Source organism: Rhipicephalus microplus, unplaced genomic scaffold (assembly GCF_043290135.1).
Source record: "Rhipicephalus microplus isolate Deutch F79 unplaced genomic scaffold, USDA_Rmic scaffold_177, whole genome shotgun sequence".
In the NCBI taxonomy this organism is placed as follows: Eukaryota; Metazoa; Arthropoda; class Arachnida; order Ixodida; family Ixodidae; genus Rhipicephalus; species Rhipicephalus microplus.
The window spans coordinates 342,113-364,252 of NW_027464748.1; the positions used below are offsets into that span (position 1 = coordinate 342,113).

The window sequence follows — 22,140 nt, forward strand, 5'->3', positions numbered from 1 at the left end:
TAATGTACAGGTGTAGTCAGGTCAGATAAAGCTAGATGAGAACCCTTACTATAATGGGCAAAGACATTATGTGGTAGTACTATGCATTAGAATGAACATATTGCATACTGTTATAAGCTCTGAATTGAACAAGCCATATGTGTAAGCAACCATATGCCTTAGCCAAAGGAAGGAAAAGGTACGGAAACGGTAGATGCCTAAAAGTACTTGGTAAATGTGGAGCGATAGAAGAAAGACATATGCAGCTCTGCACATTTGCAGTTTTACAATAATTAAACACAATTCTGAATACTTCTGAAAATCAGGATGTCTCACAAATAAGGGCCTTAAATGTAACTTCGCCCTCAACTAGACTGACTGATACAAGTCAACGGCATTTCTTCCTCAAAGGAGATTGCACACAAATCAGTACCAATGAACATGTACACCGACTGCAAACAACCGGTCACTTTTCCTATCGAGGACGTCGCAGAGTGCATGAGCAGGACTATTTCTTTGGCCACAGGCAACCGTTCTTCAGTTGGCGACGCTTATATGGTCTTCTCAAGTTGCACCCGGCTACATAATGATCAAGAGGGTTAAGGAAATGCATCCACCACATTTATCTTTAATAAACAAACAATGGTGGACATGTATAGCTTGGAAGTAATAAACCGGGTTAGGAAATTGCCTGCAAAATTTGCAAGACTAGTTCCGCCGGGAACCTAATAAATCCTAAATCCTAGTTGGCACAAAAAAAAACATGCCCTCTTCAATACAACCAAAAGGCACTAAGCAGCACGTACTTTTCATCCCCTGATTGACAATTAACACTATAGAAGTTCCCCGGGAAGGACTTTACTCAAAAACATTCACACCATATCTACGGAGTGCATGAGCGTCCCCCCGTCCGTCAACTATATACAAAATCAAAATATGAAAGCCACTAACGCCATCTAGTGATGTTATTTCCTGGATGGATGGATGGATGGATTGATGTGGCTGTACCCTTCAGGCGGCGGCTAACGCCACCTAGCCGTAATGCGTAGTGGACCAACAGCTAGATTTATCTTTTTTTTTCTTTAAATAGTAAGGTTGAGGACTGGTACTTTGCAGTGATGGGGTTTAATTTTCACCCGTGCATTTAGCCACCAATCAGATAAACTCCTTCTAGTTAATTTTACCCGCTCAGTCTATTTCCCTAAACCTCAGCGCTTCGAAAAACTGCGCCATCATTCTGAACTATAGGGTGAAGCACTTTACAGAACATTATCAAGTGTTCGGGAGTTACCTCCGCCTCTCCACATGCACTGCATAAAATATCTACCCCTTCGTATTTGGCCCGATATGTCTTGGTTCCCAATACTCCCGTCCTCGCCTCAAACAGTAGAGAACTACCCCGAGTATTATCATAGACCCTTTCCTTAGCCATTTCTTGCTTAAAAGTTTGATAGATCTCTTGTGCGGATTTCTTAATCATGCCAAATCTCCACATATCGGTCTCCGTTTCCTTCACCTTCTTAACCGATAGTTCTTATTGGTTTGTCCCCCTACTGTTTTTTATGTATTTACCCGTCAATTTTCTGGTTTGCTTCCTCCATTTTGTATCGACATTCTTCATGTACAAGTAGCTGAAAATCTTCCTAGCCCAACGCTCCTCCACCAATTCTCTCAATCGCTTCTAAAATTTTATCTTGCTGCTAGCTTCCCTGCCCTCTAATGATGTCCATCCATATCACCTTGTACTCTCTGATTTGGTGTATCCCCGTGAGCTCCTAAGGCAAGCCTACCTATTCCCCGTTGCTTAATTTTTAATCTTGCTTGAACTTCTGATCTCATGCACAAGACCGCATTGCCGAACGTCAGACCAGAAACCATGACACCTTTCCATATTCCTCTCATAACATCATACCTATTGTAATTCCACAGTGCCCAATTTTTCACCACTGCTGCATTCCTGTTACCTTTAGTCGTTACGTATATTTCGTGTTCCCTTAAGAACTCGGTCCCATTCCTTATCCATACGCCCAGACATTTGTATTTATCTGTTATCTCTAGCGTGACCTCCTGTATTCTAAGCTCACTACCTACATTATCATTAAAATCATGACTGCTGACATTTCCTTACTGAATCTGAAATCTAACCTATCTCCCTCATTACCGCAGATATCCATCAATCTCTGAAAATCTTCTTTGTTGTCGGACATTAGCACTATATCATCTCCGTACATGAATGCTGGTAGTGCCTATTCAATGAGTTTTCCTTGTTTCACGAAAGAGAGGTTGAAGCCAAGTCCACTTTCCTCTAATTTGGCCTCTAATTCTTGTAGGTACATCATGAATAACGAGGGTGACAGTGGACACCCCTGCCTAAGCCCCCGTTTTACCTCTGGACTTGGATACCCGTTTTTCCTACTTTATAACTACATCGTTACTTTTATAGATATCCTTTATATAAGATTAGTGACTCCATCTTCCACGGCTAGTGTGCCCAGTATTCCCCACAAGTCCTCTTGAACCACGCTATCGTACGCTCCCTTGATATCCAAAAATGCTAGCCACAGGGGCCTGTGTTCCTTTTCTGCTATTTCGATGCACTGGGTCAGTGAGAACAGAATGAATTCCAACCTCCTGTGTTTCCGAAACCCATTCTGCAGTTCCCCCAACACACCCTCATCCTCTTTCCATGCCTGCAGTATTTCCTTTAAAATCTGCATCGCCAGCCTGTCACTGTTATCACTGATGTCACTGATGTCACTGTTATAGCATGGTAGTTGTTTATGTCAGCTTTGTCCCTCTTTCCTTTATAGATCATGCTCATCTTGCAAAGTTTCCATCCATAGGGGACTCCACCATCAATTGTTTTGCTCACTGCCTCTCCCAAAGTCTGCTTAGACTTCGAACCCATGCAATGTATTTATCAGAATAATTGGAATGCCATCTCGGCCTGGTGATGTACTTCTAGGAACCCTCTTCTCAGCCCTTTCCGACTCTCTTTGTGAAAATGGAGCCATTGCGCCACTTGATCCATCTGTAGCGCCCTCGTTCGGGCGGCGCGCAAACCGGAGAGCGCGCGATGGCGTCAGAAGAAAATAAAGAAGGCGCTAGGCCGTGGCACGTGAAGCCACGGCTCACGTTCCGGGCTGGCATCGGTTATCGTTCAGGCGTGTCTCTCTTTCGCTCCTGTGGCATAAGCCTACAAGTGGTGACCCGGACGAAGACAATGACTGACTCGAATGCAACCTCAACCGAACAAGCCTCACGTCCGCAGGACGTCTCGGCCGTGCAACTGCGTCTCCCATCTTTCTGTCCACAGGACCCGCAAGTTTGGTTTCATCAGGTCGAGGCGCAATTCTCCCTGTACCGCATCGCCTCGGAAACGACACGCTACTACCACGTAGCCTCCGTCCTTCCTCCTGACGTTGCCAGCGAGCTCTCCGACGTCCTCTCCAACCCCTCGGACACTACGCCATATCAGCACCTTAAAACCAAGGTGCTGGAACGATTCATGCCTTCGGAACGCGTCCGCCTACAGCAGCTCCTTGCAGAGGGGGACCGTGGCGACAGGCGCCCCTCCCAACTACTGCGCCGAATGCGACAGCTTCTTGGGAAACACGGCGTCTCTGCCCACTCAGCGTTGCTTCGCGAGCTCTTCCTCCAACGCCTTTCTCAGCCAATCCGCCTCGTCCTCGCGGCGGCCGGCGACGTCAATCTCGACCGCCTGGCGGAGCTCGCCGATCAGGTACATGAAGCGACCTCCCCATCTGTCAACGCTGTCTTACCACCAGCAGACACAGCGATTTCGCGCCTTGAGGCCCGCATCGACGAACTCGCCGCCTCCATTGCCGCACTCCGGAGCCCCCTGCAGGAGACTCGTTCGCCTCGCTCCGGTCGTCGAGCTCTTCCACGCACACGAGATGCTCGGAGTCCCAGCCCTCCACCCCTCTGCTGGTACCACCGGCGTTTCCGACACCGAGCCACGAAGTGTACACCCCCATGTTCGTGGCAGGGAAACGCCTGCCGGGATCACTGACGGCGGCGTGTGATCTCCCTTCTCGTCCCAGCCGCCTTTTCAAGGTCACGGACCAGCTATCGGGCGCCAGGTTCCTTATAGATACGGGCGTGGAAATTAGCGTTGTGCCCCCGACTAAGGCTGATCGTTCAAAGTCACAGGGGCAAGTGCTTCGTGCTGCCAACGCCTCGTCTATAGCAACGTATGGGCTCCGATCTCTCACCCTCGACTTCGGCCTTCGCTGCATTTTCCGGTAAGTTTTCGTCATCGCAGACGTGGTTCAACCGATCATCGGCTCGGACTTCCTCTCATACTTCGATTTGGACGTCAGCGTACGGCGGCGCCGCCTCATAGATGGTAAGACTCGTCTCTCCATCTCGGGAGTCCTGTCCGACATCGCTCCAATGGCCATCCGCATGCTGATACCTTCCTCACCGTTCGAAAAAATCTTGGCGAGTTTCCCGGAGTTAACTAAATCGTGCAACCTCACTCGGCCGCCTAAACATACGGTGACACACCACATCGTCACCCGGGGTCCACCGGCAGCCGCTCGACCACGCCGCCTGTTCGGAGACCACCTAGCTATTGCTAAACGGGAGTTTGACCACATGCTGCAGCTCGGCATTATCCGCCCGTCGTCAAGCGCTTGGGCTTCCCCGCTACATTTGGCGCCAAAGCGTGATCCTGGTGACTGGCGTCCTTGTGGGGACTATCGAGCGTTGAACGCCAAGACTGTCCACGACAGCTATCCTCTACCTCACATCCAGGATTTTACATCGCGCCTCGACGGCTGCACAATTTTCAGCAAAGTGGACCTTGTTAAGGCGTACCACCAGATTCCTGTCGAGCCCGCCGACATACCTATAAGACCGCCATCACGACGCCCTTTGGGTTGTTTGAATACGTGCGGATGCCTTTTGGACTCCGCAATTCGGCTCAAACTTTCCAGCGGTTCATTTCTGAGGTCACACGGGGTCTTCCTACTGTGTTTGCGTACCTTGACGATGTCCTCATCGCCAGCCGCACACCTGAAGATCATGAGCACCATCTACGCGCTCTGTTCCAACGTCTTCAGCAGTACGGCCTCGTTGTGAACGCCTCTAAGTGTACTTTTGGCGCATCTGAGCTCGAGTTCTTGGGCCATCACATATCATCCAAAGGAATACGCCCTCTCCGGTCCCACGTTAAAGCAATTCAGGATTATCCTCAGCCTACAACACTGCGCCAATTACGCCAATTCCTGGGACTTGTGAATTTTTCCAGGCGCTTCATACCACACTGTGCCGAACTGCTACGACCGCTCACCGACCTCCTTCGGTCGACCGCTGGCCCGACCTCCGCCATTTCTTGGTCGTCAGAGGCCCAGGCCGCCTTTGCTGCTGCTAAGCAAGCGGTCGCTAACGCCGTGCTTCTAATTCATCCACGCAGCAACGCCCCCACTCAGTTGATGGTGGACGCATCCAGCGTGGCCGTCGGAGCCGTCTTACAGCAGTACATTAACTCCGAGTGGAGACCCTTGTCGTTTTACTCTCGGAAGCTACTTCCTGCTGAGACCCGCTACAGCGTCTTTGGCCGGGAATTACTAGCCATCTACGCTGCAATACAGCACTTTCGGCATTTCCTGGAAGGATGCTCGTTTTACGTGCTGACTGACCATAAGCCACTGGCGTATGTTTTCCGCACTAACTCATCCAAGTACGTGCCCCGTGAACTCCGCCATCTGGCTTATATATCGGAGTTCACGACTGACATCCGCCACGTGAAAGGAGCTGACAACACCGCCGCAGGTGCCCTTTCTCGTATAGCCGCGGTTGACTCTCCACCGCCAACCATCGATTGGGCCTCATTCTCCTCGGCACAGCAGGATGATAGAGAGCTCGCCGCTTTTCGGGAGAACCCCCGTTCTCTCCGACTACGCCTGGTGCCTCATCCATTATCATCTGAGCGCTTGTGGTGCGATGTCTCAGCTGACCTTCCCCGCCCTTTCGTTCCCGCTTCATTACGACGCACCGTTTTCCACTCCTTACACGACATCTGTCACCCTGGCATTCGGGCTACTCAACGTCTTCTCACCCAGCGCTATGTCTGGCCCGGAATCAACGGTGATGTGCGCGCTTGGACGCGCATGTGCCTGCCCTGCCAGATGACAAAGGTCTCCCGTCATACTAAGACGCCGCCCCAACCTTTCCTTGCACCCGGCCGTCGTTTCGACCATGTTCATCTAGACATTGTGGGCCCTCTACCAGTGTCTCAGGGGTACCGTTATATATTGACCGTGGTCGATCGCTTCACACGCTGGCCAGAGGCTGTTCCAATTCAAGATATCACAGCCGAGACAGTCGCCCGCGTTTTCATTTCTACGTGGGTATCCCGTTTTGGCTTTCCTGGCACCGTGACAACAGACCGTGGACGTCAGTTTGAGTCCTCGCTGTTTACTTGCCTTAATCGCATCCTCGGAGCCAGACATTGCCGTACCACGGCTTATCATCCCTGCGCCAACGGCATGGTGGAACGCCTTCACCGACAACTGAAGACCGCCTTGACTTCCCGCCTCAATAGAGCCACCTGGGTTGATGCCTTGCCACTGGTGCTCTTAGGTTTACGAGCTGTCATCCGGGCAGACCTGCAGTGCTCAACAGCAGAGCTGGTGTATGGCACTTCCCTACGGCTTCCGGGAGACTTATTCACGTCAACCAAGCTACCAGACCAGCCACAGCAATTCCTACAACGCCTCCTCGACTGCGTTCAAGACCTCCGGCCCACTCCACCCAGACCTTCCGAACACAAGACCATATTCGCCCACCCTGATCTGGCCACTGCAACACATGTTTTCGTGCGCCACGACGCGGTCAGACCACCTTTGACACCAGCCTACGACGGACCATTCCGCGTCCTTCACCGCACCCCCAAAACTGCCACTCTACTTCAGAACGGCCGTGAAGAGACAGTCAGCTTGGACCGACTCAAGCCGGCGTACCTGGAGACCGCCCTAGAAAGCCTCTCATCTACGACTGATCTTCCGTTGGAATACCACAAACGGCATGTCACATTCCGACTTCCAGTCTACACGGGGGGCCCTGTAGCGCCCTCGTTCGGGTGGCGCGCAAACCGGAGAGCGCGCGATGGCGTCAGAAGAAAATAAAGAAGGCGCTAGGCCGTGGCACGTGAAGCCACGGCTCACGTTCCGGGCTGGCATCGGTTATAGTTCAGGCGTGTCTCTCTTTCGCTCCTGTGGCATAAGCCTACACATCCTTGTCTATTGTGGTGCATAAGGCATTTTTTCTGTCACCCTTGTTCCTATATATTCAATAGCTTCGTCCCTTTCTAGCCTAGCACCTTGAGCTGTAGTTATAAACCTCTGCTCAAGGCTTGTCTCATTTCTTAGGGAGTGTAGATGGTTCCAAAATTACGCAGCTGCCTTTCTATCCTTTTTATGTACTTCTGCCAGCCACTGAGCCCCCTTCTAATCTTTACAGTGATCAGAAGGGATGCTTCCCTTCTACAGCTTAGAAAAATGACCCATTTTCTTCCAACATCTTCTGTCGGTTCACCACGCTGCTGTCTGTGTTCCCTAAATGCTTCTTGGCGTTTTGCTATGGCTCTCTTAACCCTCATCCCACCAACTCTTGGGTTTGTCTCTTTTCCGGGGTGACTTGTCACGTACCTTAGCAAGCTCTAACTCAGTCTAATTAGATTCGTGTATGTCCACACTGTTTTATTATCCTCACTGATTAATTTGCTAATTTGTTCAGTAGCTATTTCTGTTTGCCTTTCTGAATAAAAATTTTCCTGTAGTTGCTCATCTTTCTCCTTCCCATTTCCGCTGCTCTTCCAAAACTTAGCTTGATACGTCTGTGATCACTACCCAGACTTCTGGAGCCACATTCATCTATGTGCATTCCCCTGAGCCTACCATACATCCTATGTGACATTAGTGCATAATCTATCGTCGACTGCAGCCTTGCTACCTCCCATGTTATTTAGCCTTCACACTTCTCAGTACTGTTGCAAATGATCAAATCATGTCTTTCACACATATCCGTGATCATTTTGCCTGTTGTGTCAGTATACCCATATATATCTTCTACGGGCGCATTCATATCTCCTAGTATAATCGTCTCGCACTCTCCTCCCGATTCCTAAACGTCCTTTGATATACACTCCACCATTCCCTGATTTTCTTCTCTGTCCTTTGCTCCCGTCCACAAGCACACCAAACCAATGAGTGTGATCTGCCCAGCTACTTTCCCTCTTAACCATAAATGTTCCATGCATCCCTGCTTGACTCTTTGCCAACCCATACTTTTAGGTACGAATGCACCAATTCCTTCCCCCTTTTTGCTGCCTTCTGTTCTATTGCAATATTCCCATTTGTAGCCCGGACTGCAAGGTGGTTGCTCCATGTCCCGAAGATGTGTCTACACAAGCCGATATACCATCAGCTCCTCCTGCCTCAACTGCTCTTCTATCTCTTCCCACTAACCTATTCCTGCCACCCTGCATGGTATGTCTGAGCCCATGTCTGACTTAGCTCAGCCCTTGTGCTTACGTCGATTTCTTCTCCCACGGACTCCGTGTTGCTTGAGTATGTGTGCCCCTTCAGAACCGTCTTTGGCTTCACTGTTGGCCTCAGGGCTCTGGGTCCCCCCTAAAAAAGCTGTGGCTTGATGACCCATCCTGTTACCAACCCTCCTGCCCGTCGCACCACTATAGTGAATGTCATCCTGTGCAAAGGGGCAAGCACCAGGCTCGTACACGTCTTGGTTCACCTCCATTACGCTGTATCAGAGTTGCCGGCTCATACCCTTGATCACACGTTTGGCCACCACTACCCTCCTTTCAATCCCACGAGACTACCCCCAGACCTCTGGGACTGTGCATATAGTCACATGCACACTCCCAGAGGCTTCTCGGAGCTTACGCATCCCATCCTCTGTCTCTGACGGTTCTGATCTTTGCCCTTCAACACATCATTGAGCCCAGCATGAATAATGAAGAGATGTTCGCCTTCCATGCTGTCCTCTACAACCTCCTGAGCTTTGGCCAGTGCATCCACCATGCTCTTTCCCGACTGGGCCTCCACCCTCACTCTCCCATCTTCCTTCACTGTCGTGAAGACGCCATCCCTTACCCTGGCCACGTTAGAGTCCCCCACCACTAGGACCCTTCTACGCTCCAATCGCTGGCTTCATGTTTGTGATGGCGCCCCTGTTTGCTTCACCTGTTTCTCTCTGCCGTCTGTCTCGTGTTCCTGCCCTGCTTGAAGACTGTCGCGTCACCGAGCTGTATGTTCCCGGATACTCCGTGTTGTGGCCAGTCGCTGCGACCCCCTGACCTACCTTCTCGCCTGTTCCTTCCCACCTGTCACCTTCTCCAGAACATACAAACAACGCCATCTAATGAGCAATTCTTAAAACTAACTAGAAGTGGCACGGCCGGGCTAGATTGCACCTGCGCGCGCTTCTTTCGCGCAGGTGCAGTCAATCCCCGCCGTGGCTGCTACTGCAACGTACTGCTGCGAGGAATACGACCCATGCCCTAAAGAGCTTCGCCCCTTAAAAGTACGTAAGCACCCCTCGGTGCTTATTGTGCTCAGGCCGGCGTATCTGTTACTGTGTTCCTCTGTATGCTTTTTTGGAGTACAGACTAAATAAAAAGGGTCAAGTATTACGTGCCGTACATGTCGAAAGAAACTCCCATAACAAAGTTTTTTTTGTTTGTCATGATTATGGCCCGCCTCCACATACCTTCCAGTCGCGTTGTGCTCTGTTAGGCGTATTGATGCTCTTAGATGTTTACTGCCACAGCGAAGCAAAATCCAAAGCATGCAAAGCGCAATGCAGTGTTGGAAAGTCAATACCAACAAAAACAAACTGAAGAATGTAACAGGTAGAGAGTGAAGCTCGTGGACCATAACCAGATGACCAAGTGTGAGCAACAGACCATATACGAGTGCTGCGGATGCTCTCTAACCAGGATACAAAAAAACATATTCTAAAGAAATAAAGTCTATTGACCGCAGATGACAATACCTCAGCTGAATTGCTTCATTGGACAAACGGGAACCTGCCGAGCGCGCCCCCACAATAACCTCAAGACCGAAGCAAAGGAGCATCGAGTTCAGTAGTGAATGGGAGAAATGGAAGAGCGTAAGATGCGCAACAACCCCGTGCAAACACATGCACGCAATGAAGAGAGCCTCCAGGTTACACAGATTGATAGGCAGATTTAGCCAAGTTGCCCAGCTTTCCATGCAATTTAAAGCAAAAAAAAAACATCAATACGCCACTACATGGCACAATGTTAATTTATGCCACTGTCATGACTAAGAAAAACATCCAAATAGGTAGACCAATTTAACTGCAATCGTATAGGGTGGTGAAGTACAAGCATTGCAAAACGTTGCACCAAAAAACGTTAAGCCTGTGCAACTTAATATGGGTCCCACATTACAACACTCGTCAAAAACACTGCATTATCTGTAAGGCGACCGAACAGCGTAACATTTAGAAATGTGACATGACTTGCAAGCCTTGAGATTATTCTTTGAACAGCACTGTACGAAAACACTGTCATACACCAACGTGAAAATGTTTTACAGCATTTCATGGGCCCCGGGGTGGATCCGGATATTGCTGGCATGTCTCGCGGGGGCAAGGCGAGATCCAGTCCGTCGTCCACTCTTCATTCGCCATCGCTCAGAGCGCAGTGACGAGCAGCTACTCAGGAGGGAGTCCCTTAACGAAGTGGAAGCAGACGGGCAGGCCACATCGATGGGCTTTGCCGCACGACGGATTTCCCAGAAGACAAGCAAGAGGCAGGAACGCGAAGATGGCTCGTTGTGAACGAAGGTAGGCGTGGCCACAGGTTTCCACAGATAGTCCACCGGATGATATTGAAGGCGGAGAAGCTACAAGGACAGCAAGAATTCTCGTTTATGTGTTGTGCGCATAGACAAGGTGTGCATATAGTAACGCAAAATCACGGGAACCTAATATTTAGACAATGATTCCTGCTTGCCTAGTTGCCCAGGATCGGATGAAAGGAGGGCTTTCTTTCTGTATTTGGTAGAACATCGGACGTGCAATGCAGAACTTGGGGTTCCATTACCACGGACAGAAAGGGAGATTATCTATACTCCGATTCCCATCAATTAACGACACAATTGCTAAGCAACAGTTAAAGACTGCAATGTATTCTATGCTTTCCCTGAGCTGATTGTTCAATTTATTTGGTCACCTCTAATAAGAAATGAGCATATGAAAACGATTCCTCTTTTGTTCGTTCGATGCAGAGAGCTCGCCATATGGTACAGTTCACAGCGTAGGTTATCACACAATGATTTATTAGTCATCAGCCATCTTGAGCGAAAACCACGTGCCATCCTCTGGTGAAAATGTTCCACACTCGTCATCTTGCCCACAAGTGGTACTGGCTAACACTTGTAGGAATTACATGCACAGACACCCAAGTCAATGGAGACGCGCATCCAAGTTCGATTGGTACAGCGTTAGACGTGTACTTTGAAGGTTGTGGAGTCAGATTTCACAGATGGAATGGGTGCTTTTTTGTCCACTGTAACTCTTTAAGTTATTACTATGTGGTAGATCCAATAACCTTGCCTATGCTTTCCTTGGCTTATTTGTCTGTCCATTCATTTAGTAAAGCACACATAGAACAAGTGCACAGTGGACACTACATATGACAGAAAGCGAAATGTCTGTTTAGCCTAGCAACAGTAACTATTTCCAGCCTTTGGAAGCTCTTGCAGCTTACACAATTTAACAGTGTAAATTCAGTTCCGCATCTAAGTCTATGTCACATATTCATATGTCTCCAGGCGCACCAATGTGCTCAATTTCGGCGAGATAATTGGTTATATTGCCAGTTTAATGTATTTCGCATGAAAAGTTCCACGCATGAAACACTAAGCGAAATATTGGTGGCGAGAACTCACAGTCTGGAATCTAATCTACAGGCGAAAAGAGCAGGCATTAGCACTTGATTACGCGTACGCAGCAGTACAATCGCTGGTAGTAGAAACAGTGCAAGGTACTAAAATAGAAAGTGCAGGTGTAGAAAAAGGGTCCGTAACATGTGCGGAGACTGGGTCTGTTAACGAGTTGATTTATCTGATCAGTGCAGATTAAAATTCTTCGAACTGGCCTCCTGGACATAAATCAGCCACTGTCCACGCGATTGCCACGTTGCAAGGGCTCCCCTAAAGTGAGGTGCCGTGAATGCAATGAGGTGTCGCACACCGACATGCTAAATGGCGGGGACGTCGTTGAATCTGGCCTCTCCATCAGGGATTCATCAGCTATCATGCAGTCCCGGCTAACTTCTTCCTGAAGCTCAAATCTGAAGGGTCAGTTTCGATGCTTTTCTCACCATTTCGTGGGCTGTCACTCTGCGATCAGTTAGGGCGGTGGACTCCCAAGGAGCCTTTTCTGCTAGGGAATCGCAGTGGCATCAGTGTACCCTTGCGCAACCATTTAAAAGAATTTATTTTGATAAGTACCGGTTCAATTGAGGAATTCTTCACCTGACCCACTCGCATTATCTCAAGGACATACCGGGTAGATATGCATGGAACAGCGGGCACAGGTATGCGAACACATGAACATCTTTCTGCTGACACACGCACATGCTTCCGAAATTTATTACCAGTGTGATAGTGAACTGGGCACCTCCACCCTTCTGCCCCTGAAGGGGAGCCCTGCGATTTACATACTCAAAACAAACGTAGCGACCATGAAAAATGTCTTGGTGGAGGGGGAAAATTCCAACCTTCAACATGCTCTAAAACATTTAATTTGATCACTAGATCTTGGAATACAAGACAATATTGGTTATTAACAAATTTACGCACACAAAAAGAAACATTACTGACGAGCGCCGAAGTAAACAAAAGTGAAATAAGAATAGAAATCATACCTAAATCGTTGATCGAGGCACGTCCATGATGTGCCAGTTGAAGTCGATGCAAACTCCGAAATGTAACAGGCCGACTGCAAATGACACGGTGAAAACAAGACAACCAGGTTTCGCACCAGGAAATAAATTATCCTGGAATGATGGCCAAGAGCGCAACAATCCTGCATAGTGTTCACTAAACCATCATGGGAGAAGACCTTCGACACCGGCAAAGTCTCGTTAGAGGGTTCACCTGCTATTTTGTTTGATGCCGCTGTTGAAGCTCGCAGCAAAGGTGATCCTTGTGGTGATCCCCGACAAGTTGCCGGTGATGAAACTCGTTGAACAAGGGCTCACACTTGTAATTCCTGGCAGCGGCAAGACTTTATATAACTGCAACAACATCGACGATAGCGGTTACTGAACTTTCAAAAAATAAAAAAACACGATATTATTACAAAACACGCTGTAGAGTGAGCTTAAGTTTTTTTTTTTTTTTAGAGGGCAAAAGATTACTTAGATGCTGCGCGATCAACAGAAGCAGTAGCTAAATACTGATTGATATGTGGGGTTTAACGTCCCAAAACCACCATAAGATTATGAGAGACGCCGTAGTCGAGGACTCCGGAAATTTCGACCAGCACCCAAATCTGAGCACACGGGCCTACAACATTTCCGCCTCCATCGGAAATGCAGCCGCCGCAGCCGAGATTCAAACCCGTGACTTGCGGGTCAGCAGCCGAGTACCTTAGCCACTAGACCACCGCGGCGGGGCACCGTAGCTAAATACTAACAGGCTAATCGTGAAAGAGTGGTTGTGCAAATACCGAGACGGAGAACACAAATGCAGTTTACATGGCCCAGCCCTCTTGTGTTGGTGGTTACAGGCTCACAATAGAGGATGAATTCTTACCATTTTAAATTGTGATTGCTTTTTTAACACATAACTATAGAGTATACAACGAAAATTAACGCAGTCAAAGTATGGGCAATTGAAATTTGCGACGAGCTGGAGTCTGTCATCACTACCGTATATGTGCGCAACACCGTAGAAAAGCGCATCCCAATACAAGAAAACCCCCCTTAATGTAAACATTGAACAATGGCATTTACATAGTGTTCACGTGTTGTCACTTCCGCCATTGTCGACCTCTGCCGCCATGCCCGGGTACCTCCCCGAGTACCTAAAGCAGTTCACGTGCTGCCGCACGGTTTGTTGAGGGCTCGCCATCTATTGCTGTGCGCGGTGTTGAAAGAGAAGCCGTGCGATTTTTTTTTTTGTTGTTGTTGTCGTACTTCAACGAGCTAATCGGATCAGGAAGGCCTCGCTTGTTCACTCGATAAAAGACTAGAAAATGAAGATTTGTGGCTCGTACACCAGTCATCGCGTCCACCGGTGGCCCACCACGACCTACTTGGGCCTTCATCGTGGTTAACAGCGCGAAACACCCGGACAGGAGCGATAGAAGGACACGGTACAGCGCTGACTTTCAACTGAACATGACGGTAACATGACGGTAACATGACGGTAACATGACGGTGCACATGACGGTAAGATTGCGTGCACATGACAAAGCCTTGTCGCCGTGTATAATTTTATCGATTGAGGGGGCTGGTTTGGTCACGAGGTCTTCTGTTCTGTCTATATATATATTCTCGTGTTTTCAATAAAAATTTCAGTTGAAAGTCAGCGCTGTACCGTGTCCTTCTATCGCTCCTGTCCGGGTGTTTCGCGCTGTTAACCACGATGAATGCTCACCAACTAGCCCAGTTTTCCATCTTGCTCTACTTGGGCCCATCATCTCGCTTTCACTACAAATTGCGTGGCCCAAGAACAGGTAAAAGCCCAGTGTCTCTAGCCGCAATTTTAAGAGTGGATCAGCGAAGCGCAGCAGCTCCCATCGAAAACGAGTGATCATGCAGAGCTAGGCAAGTTTACAAGAGGTATAATATAGTTATTAGTTTTAATATATTGCTGCGGCCAACGCCACCACACTATCAGTGCGGCTCCCCAAATGTTTTAGACAGTGCTGATGTTGAGCCTCTGATTAGAATTTGTAGAAACATCCGATGATGATGATAATGAACAAACTTTATTAGCAGAAAGATCCTCCTCCCCTTTTAGGTGCGAGAGGAGAAGGGAGGACCAAACCTAGACGGTCATGATCCCATGGGCCCTGGCGGCGTCTTCGGCCTGCCGTATTAAGCGGGCTTGTAATTGAGAGTCAGAACTGAGGAGCGCGGTATTCCATCCACTCCCGTCTGGAAATGCGCCTCTCATGGGGGCCTGTGGGCATGCCCATAAAATGTGGCTCAAGTCCGCCCTGTTGTGACAAAATTTACATTTGTCCGAATGAAGTTCCGGCACGCAGCGGTTCATTGTTACCGGACTAGAAATCGTGTGGGTCTGGAGTAGGCTGGAAACTTCCGAGGAAAATGTGTGAGGTAAAGACTTCGCGTGGTGCGTGCCATGGCAATGGCGGTCACTTTTTTTTTTGCGTACGTTTTCACGCATTTTATCTTCTATTTTATTTCTGCTGTTGTGCGCTAATGTGCAGTGGAGTCCCTGAAAGTTATAAAGACCATTTTAGAGAATCAATCAATTAAAAAAAATCTGACCCTCCAAATCGAACCGGTCGGCTATACTTCAAATTGCGAGCGCAATGAATATTGCTTCACAGCCATTTTCACAGTTTGTTTCAGCACAATGCCCGGATTCCCGTAAACGCCTTCACGATTTTGACTGCCTCCCTAACCCTCTGATTGTGCACACAGTGTTCACGGCCAATTTTGCACGTGCTGTATCACGGTAAGCTATCTGTTTTTGCAGGTACGTGCTTGGATATAGCACTTACCCGTAATGAAGGTACACCTGAAGACGCAAATATCACCGAGGTTCTTCAGGTCCATTTTGTTAATGTGCGCCAGCCAAACACGCTGGTGCTTTTCGGAAAATCGCAATGTGCGTTCTCAATTTTAGGTAATAACTTTCGGCGAAGAAACACCTCGAAGCTCTGCTCCCTCTTCGTGGACTTCTAAATCAACTTGCCTCACTAGTAGCTGACAATTCCTCAAACTTGCATCGTTAGGCAAAAGTAAACGGGCGCAAGCACTACGAAACAACACAGCAGCGGTAGGTGACGGAGTCTGCAGGTACCCGGGCATGTCGGTGGCGCATTTCGGAAGTGACGAAGGGTTGTGCGTGACGCACGTGTACACTATGTATACGGATTACAGCATAATCGACTACGGCCATTAATATTGTTACGGGTAACTTATTTAATAAATTAAATACGATGCACCGTGCTCGGCGAACAAGATGGCGGCAGTTCATCAACAACCAGCCACCAACGTCGTCTTTCTCTTTCTTGCAGCCAGGCTGTGCCGGCTGTTGTGTATCATTAAACTCCGGTGGTAGAGGCACCGTCTCGGTGCTTGAGTATACTCGGATGCGGTAGAAGGAGGGTGATAAGGCTTGAGTCGAGCTATGTGCACGATGTCCCTCGAAGCTAACGATGATGACGTTAGATCGACTGGAACGATCTCGTATGTAACGTCAGTCACCTGGCGAACGATGCGGTATGGTCCGTGTAGCGTGACAGCAGTTTTTCAGAAAGTCCTACACGCCGAGTGGGGGACCAGAGGAGGACAAGGGAACCCGGTGAAAAGTGCACGTTTCGATGATGGGAATCGTAGAGCTGTCTTTGGTGCTCATGTGAGGCCTGCAGGCGGCTGAGGGCGAGTTGGCGTGCGTGGTCGGCTCGCGCGATGGCTTCGCTGGCATACTCAGTGACCGAGGGCAGCAAGGTGTCAAATGGTACGGCGGGTTCTCGGCCGTATAGAAGATAGAATGGTGAATAGCCGGCAGTGTCGTGACGTGACGAATTATATGCGAAAGTCACGAATGGCAAATGAACGTCCCAGTCTTGGTGGTCGGCCGCTACGTATTTAGAAAGCATGTCGGATATATGGCGCGGTTGAGGCGCTCCGTAAGACCGTTCGTTTGAGGATGGTACGAAGTGGCAAACTGGTGCTTGGCAAAAATGCGAACGTCCTTTGTTGACTTCGGAACAGGAAAGTCCGTGACGGCGCGAATTTTCTCGGGATCCGGGCAGACTCCTGCGGCATCGACGATGTGGCCAAGTACGGTTATTTGCCGACGAGCAAAGTGGCATTTCGACGAGTTCAGTTGAAGTCCGGCTCGACGAAAAACTTCAAGAATCGCCGATAAACGCTTGAGATGGGAGTCGAATTTGGGCGAGAAAATGATAACGTCTAAATAACATAAGCAGGTTGACCATTTAAATCCTTGGAGCAATGAGTCCATCATTCTTTCGAATGTGGCCGGCGCATTACAGAGACCAAAGGGCATAACTTTGAAGTGATAAAGCCCGTCAGGAGTGACGAATGCGGTCTTCTCATGGTCCATCTTGTCCACAGCGATCTGCCAATAGCCAGATCGAAGGTCGATAGTGGAAAAATACGTAGCACCGTAAAGGCAGTCTAAGGCATCGTCGATTCTAGGCAACGGGTAAACATCTTTCTTCGCAATTTTGTTGAGATGCCTAAAATCTACACAGAAGCGTCATGTTTCCATCCTTCTTTCGGATCAGGACGACAGGAGAAGCCTATGGGCTACAAGAGGGCTCGATTATGTCTTTTGCAAGCATCTTTTCGACTTCCTCTTGTATGACTGTGCGCTCGGACGCGGAAACATGGTATTGACGTCGGTGAATGGGACTCACGTCACCAATATTGATGCGATGAGTAACAACACTCGTTCGGCTTAAAGCCGTGCTGGCGAAGTCGAAAATGTCACTATAGAACTCCAGGACGTGACGAAGGGCTTCCGCTTGATCAGGAGCGAGGTCTGATGGTACCATGTGGTCAACGTCGACGCCCGATGAACGTGACAGAGTTGGCTCATGGTGTGAGGTGCAGCAATCATCCACTCTGAAGGGTTCAACCGTATGGTCTTGTAGAGCAGTAATTTCGGCCAGGGAGATACCTTGTGGAAGAATTTGGGCAGTGAGGGCAAAATTGATAATAGGAAGGCATGTGCGGTTTTCAACGATTGTCAAAATGGTGTGCGGAACAGCGACGCCATGCGTAAGCATCACGGCATGAATTGGGGCCACCATGTAATCACCGTCAGGTACAGGTGGTCTAGATAAGAGGTCGATATGTGCGACACAGTTAGGCGGAAGGCGTGCGAAATCAATGCAGCAAAGGCGACTTTGGGGTGGGTTGGTCAGATCAGAAAGTAGAGGCATTTCAAGGTCAAGACAGGTGGCTGAACAATCTATAAGGGCCGAGTGAGCGGTTAGAAAATCCATGCCTAGAATTACTTCATGGGGGCAATTTTCTATAACGGTGAAAAGAGCAGCAGTACTTCTATCGGCGATAGTCACACGGGCAGAACGCATGCCAATAATCGCGGCAGTTCCCCCGTCGGCGACTCGAACAGCTAGGTTCAAGTCGGGTGTGAACTTTCTTTAGGCGGCGACGAAGGAAGCACTCATTATGGACACATGCGCGCCGGTATCGATCAACGCGCGCACAGGTACATTGTCTACAGATTCCGGGTGGCCGGTAATGTTACACGAGGATTTCTTGCAGAGGTCGTCGTCAATGCAGCTTCACCTCCAGAAGCTGCACTGCCTAGTTTTCCGGTCGGGGGCGCTGCGAATAGGTCGGAGATTCAGTAGCTGTTGTGTATCAATATGTTACTCCAGCTGTGAAACTGCGTCAGTAAACTGACTGAAACTTGGCCACGGTTACTATTCAAGTACAGTAACCGACCAGCACGAAGAAAACAGTCTAATTAACTCATTTCAAAAAGTACAACGCGCGCTTCCATGATAAACTAGCTACCACGCGTCGCACGCGGATGCAAACCAACAAGCGGCAGCGAGATATCGAAATGCTGTCAACTCAATGCACGCGCCCCACATGGCCGCGGCAACCACAGAGCCCAAGGTTCCGACTCCGAGCTTATCAACGCAACGATTAAGACGTCAAGTCACTATGTGGTGCATGGTGTCCTGCTTTGAGCACCCCCCCCCCCCCCCCAACATTTGGACATGGTAACCTTTCAAAGAACGAAGGCCGCGATTTACAAAGCTCGAAGCAAGGCGGCCCTCCGCGCACTGGTCTAAAGGAAATACAGGAGTCATGCTTACTCGATGCAATGCAGGTAGCACGTGCGCCTCGAAGACTCCGTTGGTGACAATGCGAAATTACGCAGGAGTAGCACGGGGCGTGTCAGTACGTAGTAAGTGCACTACGTCGGCACTCCTGGAATGCAAAGAAAACTTGTTAGGAGATGAAAGCACGCGTAGAAAAATAAATGTGGTCTCACGAATAATGCTTGGGCACGAAGCCACGGCTGGTCCAGGTGCACTCGTATCGCCAAGTTCAAGCTGCAAAATAAAGAGGGCAAGGGGTTGGCATCTGCAAAGGGATCATGTAAACTGTGAAAAAAATCCTGTCTAGAATGGGTGGCTGATCCAACACGAGTGCACATTAACAGATCCTCGACGCGACGCCTCGCGCTGACTTGAAGTTCATACGTTGCCATTTCCTTTAAGTGCCAGGACAAGCACCGGGACCCTGCGTTGCGACCCGCGAAAATTACATTACGCACCAGCAACAATACTAGCACGAAACGATGGCCGCAGGTGAGCCACGGGCCTAAATAGGCTGTAGCCTAGTTAGGCCTGTGGCTCACCTGCGGCCATCATACCTAAGCCACCTGCCTAACCACCAGCTGAGCCTGCTCTGTGCCTCAGAATTAGACCCGTGGTGGCACTGTTCAAGGAACCCTCTCGCTAAAGTTCACCGCAACCTTAAACTTTGGTAGATATGTAAATCTATAGCGAGTGATGTTTGGTGAACAACGCCCCAACACCTCACCGGCCTGTCATGATGTATTTAGGGGGCTCACCAATTTGATGCCGAAGACGAACCTCGCAGTGGTCCTCCAACTTCAGGCAATGTGTTTTGTGGTGCGTAACTCCATAAGTCCAAGTAAAAAGTCTACGGGTAAAGTCTACGGGTAAATTGCACGACCCGTGCCTGAAGCGAGCCATTCCACATGGCACCGATGAATTGCCGTCTACAGTATGCGCAGTGCGACCGGCAGCGAATGAACGATGAAGGCGAGAAGCCTGCTTGCAACATTTTTTTTCTAACGGCGATTCTCCGATATTCGCGCATGCGCTGTTGCAGCCACATCTTGTGGTGCCATTACGTCATGGGATCCTTCTTTGCCGTCTTATCGGTGAGATCTGCGCGCGGCGTACTGGCGCGTAATCTTCGGACTCAGATATTGACAGAAGCATCACTTTCATGGTGCGTGAAGTGAGACGAGAGCTTGATAGTACACCGCCTACTTGTGTGAATGAAAGTGCGATTCTTTAAATTTTACTTTGCTGTATGCTGGTTTTGTCTCTTACGGCGCGTACACAAGCGAATGGAAACGCGGTATTTTACGCGGGGCTAAAGATAGCAGAAAGCAATTTTCGTGCATAGTTATCGCATAAAATCTTAAATTTTCATCTTATAATCAAATCGTGGTTCTAGAAAATAAACCTCACATATTGTAACCCACACAGATATTGCACTCCAAGACCACATCTTCCGTGCAGCGTGAACCATGGCAGTAAGACACGATCAAAATTGCGAGAACAATTGAATTCACGCTGTCTGAAAACCATTGAATCACAACAGGAACAACGACACCACGTTTGAGATTTATTTATTGTGCAAATTTCACAAACACCATTAACGTGTGTTTGCTCTGCTTTTTATACATGTGATTTCTGTTGAGCATCAGCTGGGAATTCAAACTGCAAAGGTGCGTAAGCAGTCGCACGGAATCGTTCAATGTCGAGATAAGTATACAGCAACAAATGCCATGGGCGCGCGAGATAACGTGGCCACGAGCGAAACGTGGCGAAAGTGGGATGCGAACTGAACGCTTTCGACCCACCAGTCAGGCAGACTGGAAACAGAAATATACTAATGCCATCACACGCGCTCCATCTATCGTTAACTGCAGCAAGCATATCAGTTTCATTGCTTGGCGGCGCTGACCTGAGTCCAAGCGAGCCGAGGCCACGCGTCGGAGCATTGGAGTTGAAGGTGCTGCAGGTTGTTCGCCCCATGTTGATTGCAACAGACGAACTCTTAATCGTCGAATGAGTGTATATCGGACCAAAGTACTTTCCCAAACGATAGGAACTGCAAAATGCTCGCTACCTCATTTCTTGCTGCAGTGAGATGTATGGTGGTGTCAGCTGATCGACCGTGCATCAACGAGGCCTTGCGTAATTCTGCGTGCGCTATACAGAAAACTGCACGAACTAGAATTGACGTATGAACTCAATGGCACTCCGAGCTCATTTGTGCCGAGCCTGCCTGGCGGATTAGCCGTAGTAGTGGGCCACAAGCGATCAGCACGTCGTCGTGGCTGCACGGGACCGAATGTTTAACGTAGCGATGGTTTGCAAACACATGACGCCGTCAACATTACTTTCGCTGCAAGCACCGTGTAGTTGCTTCTTCAATGGAACACAAGCATTTAACATCCCATTAAGTAGCGCTTGTGTCACAGCCATGATCAGACTAACAGTGCGCAATTCACTGCATCCGAATGTTGTAGGTTCCATCGGTGTGATCGCAACAAGGATATCGAAACGAATACACGCGTACGCTTTTCTCAAGGTAGAAATTGTGAAAAATCGCCGAACAACAACGTCGTTCGGGCTGCACCGGAGAAGTACAGGAGAAGATAGCGTGGACTGTAGTCACAGCATATTTCATTGCTCTAGCCATTTAGCTTGGCTGGTCGAGCTCAAGTGTGTCGGTGGCATGCGGCGCTCCGTAATATCCGCAGTAATTGGGCTACACGCAATGCACAATAAACGCTATGCTTTCATTTTGAGCTCGCTGAAGGACATTATACAATAAATACAATCAAACTTACAAGTGTGCTCAGATTTGGATGCACGTTAAAGAACCTGCAGGTGGTCGAAATTTCCGGAGCCCTCCGCTACGGCGTCTCTCATAATTATATGATGATTTCGGGGCGTTAGGCCCCACATATCAAAGTATAGGAGGGCTCCGGAAATTTCTACCATCTGGGTTCCTTTAACGGGCACCCAAATCTGAGCACACGGGCCTACAACATTTCCGCCTCAATCAGAAATGCAGCCGCCGCAGCCGGGATT

The 22,140-nt window shown here is 49.0% G+C and overlaps 1 long non-coding RNA gene across 1 annotated transcript; it reads right to left on the reverse strand.

The window, feature by feature from the left end:
* Positions 1-10,334: 10,334 nt before the first annotated feature.
* Positions 10,335-20,036, reverse strand: LOC119173434 (uncharacterized). Its single transcript, XR_012890332.1, has 6 exons — positions 19,854-20,036; positions 19,269-19,329; positions 19,090-19,204; positions 13,161-13,300; positions 12,929-13,002; positions 10,335-10,901 (listed from the first exon to the last, which is right to left on the reverse strand). It is a non-coding gene; the product is annotated as an uncharacterized LOC119173434 (long non-coding RNA).
* Between the last annotated feature and the right edge of the window lie 2,104 nt (positions 20,037-22,140).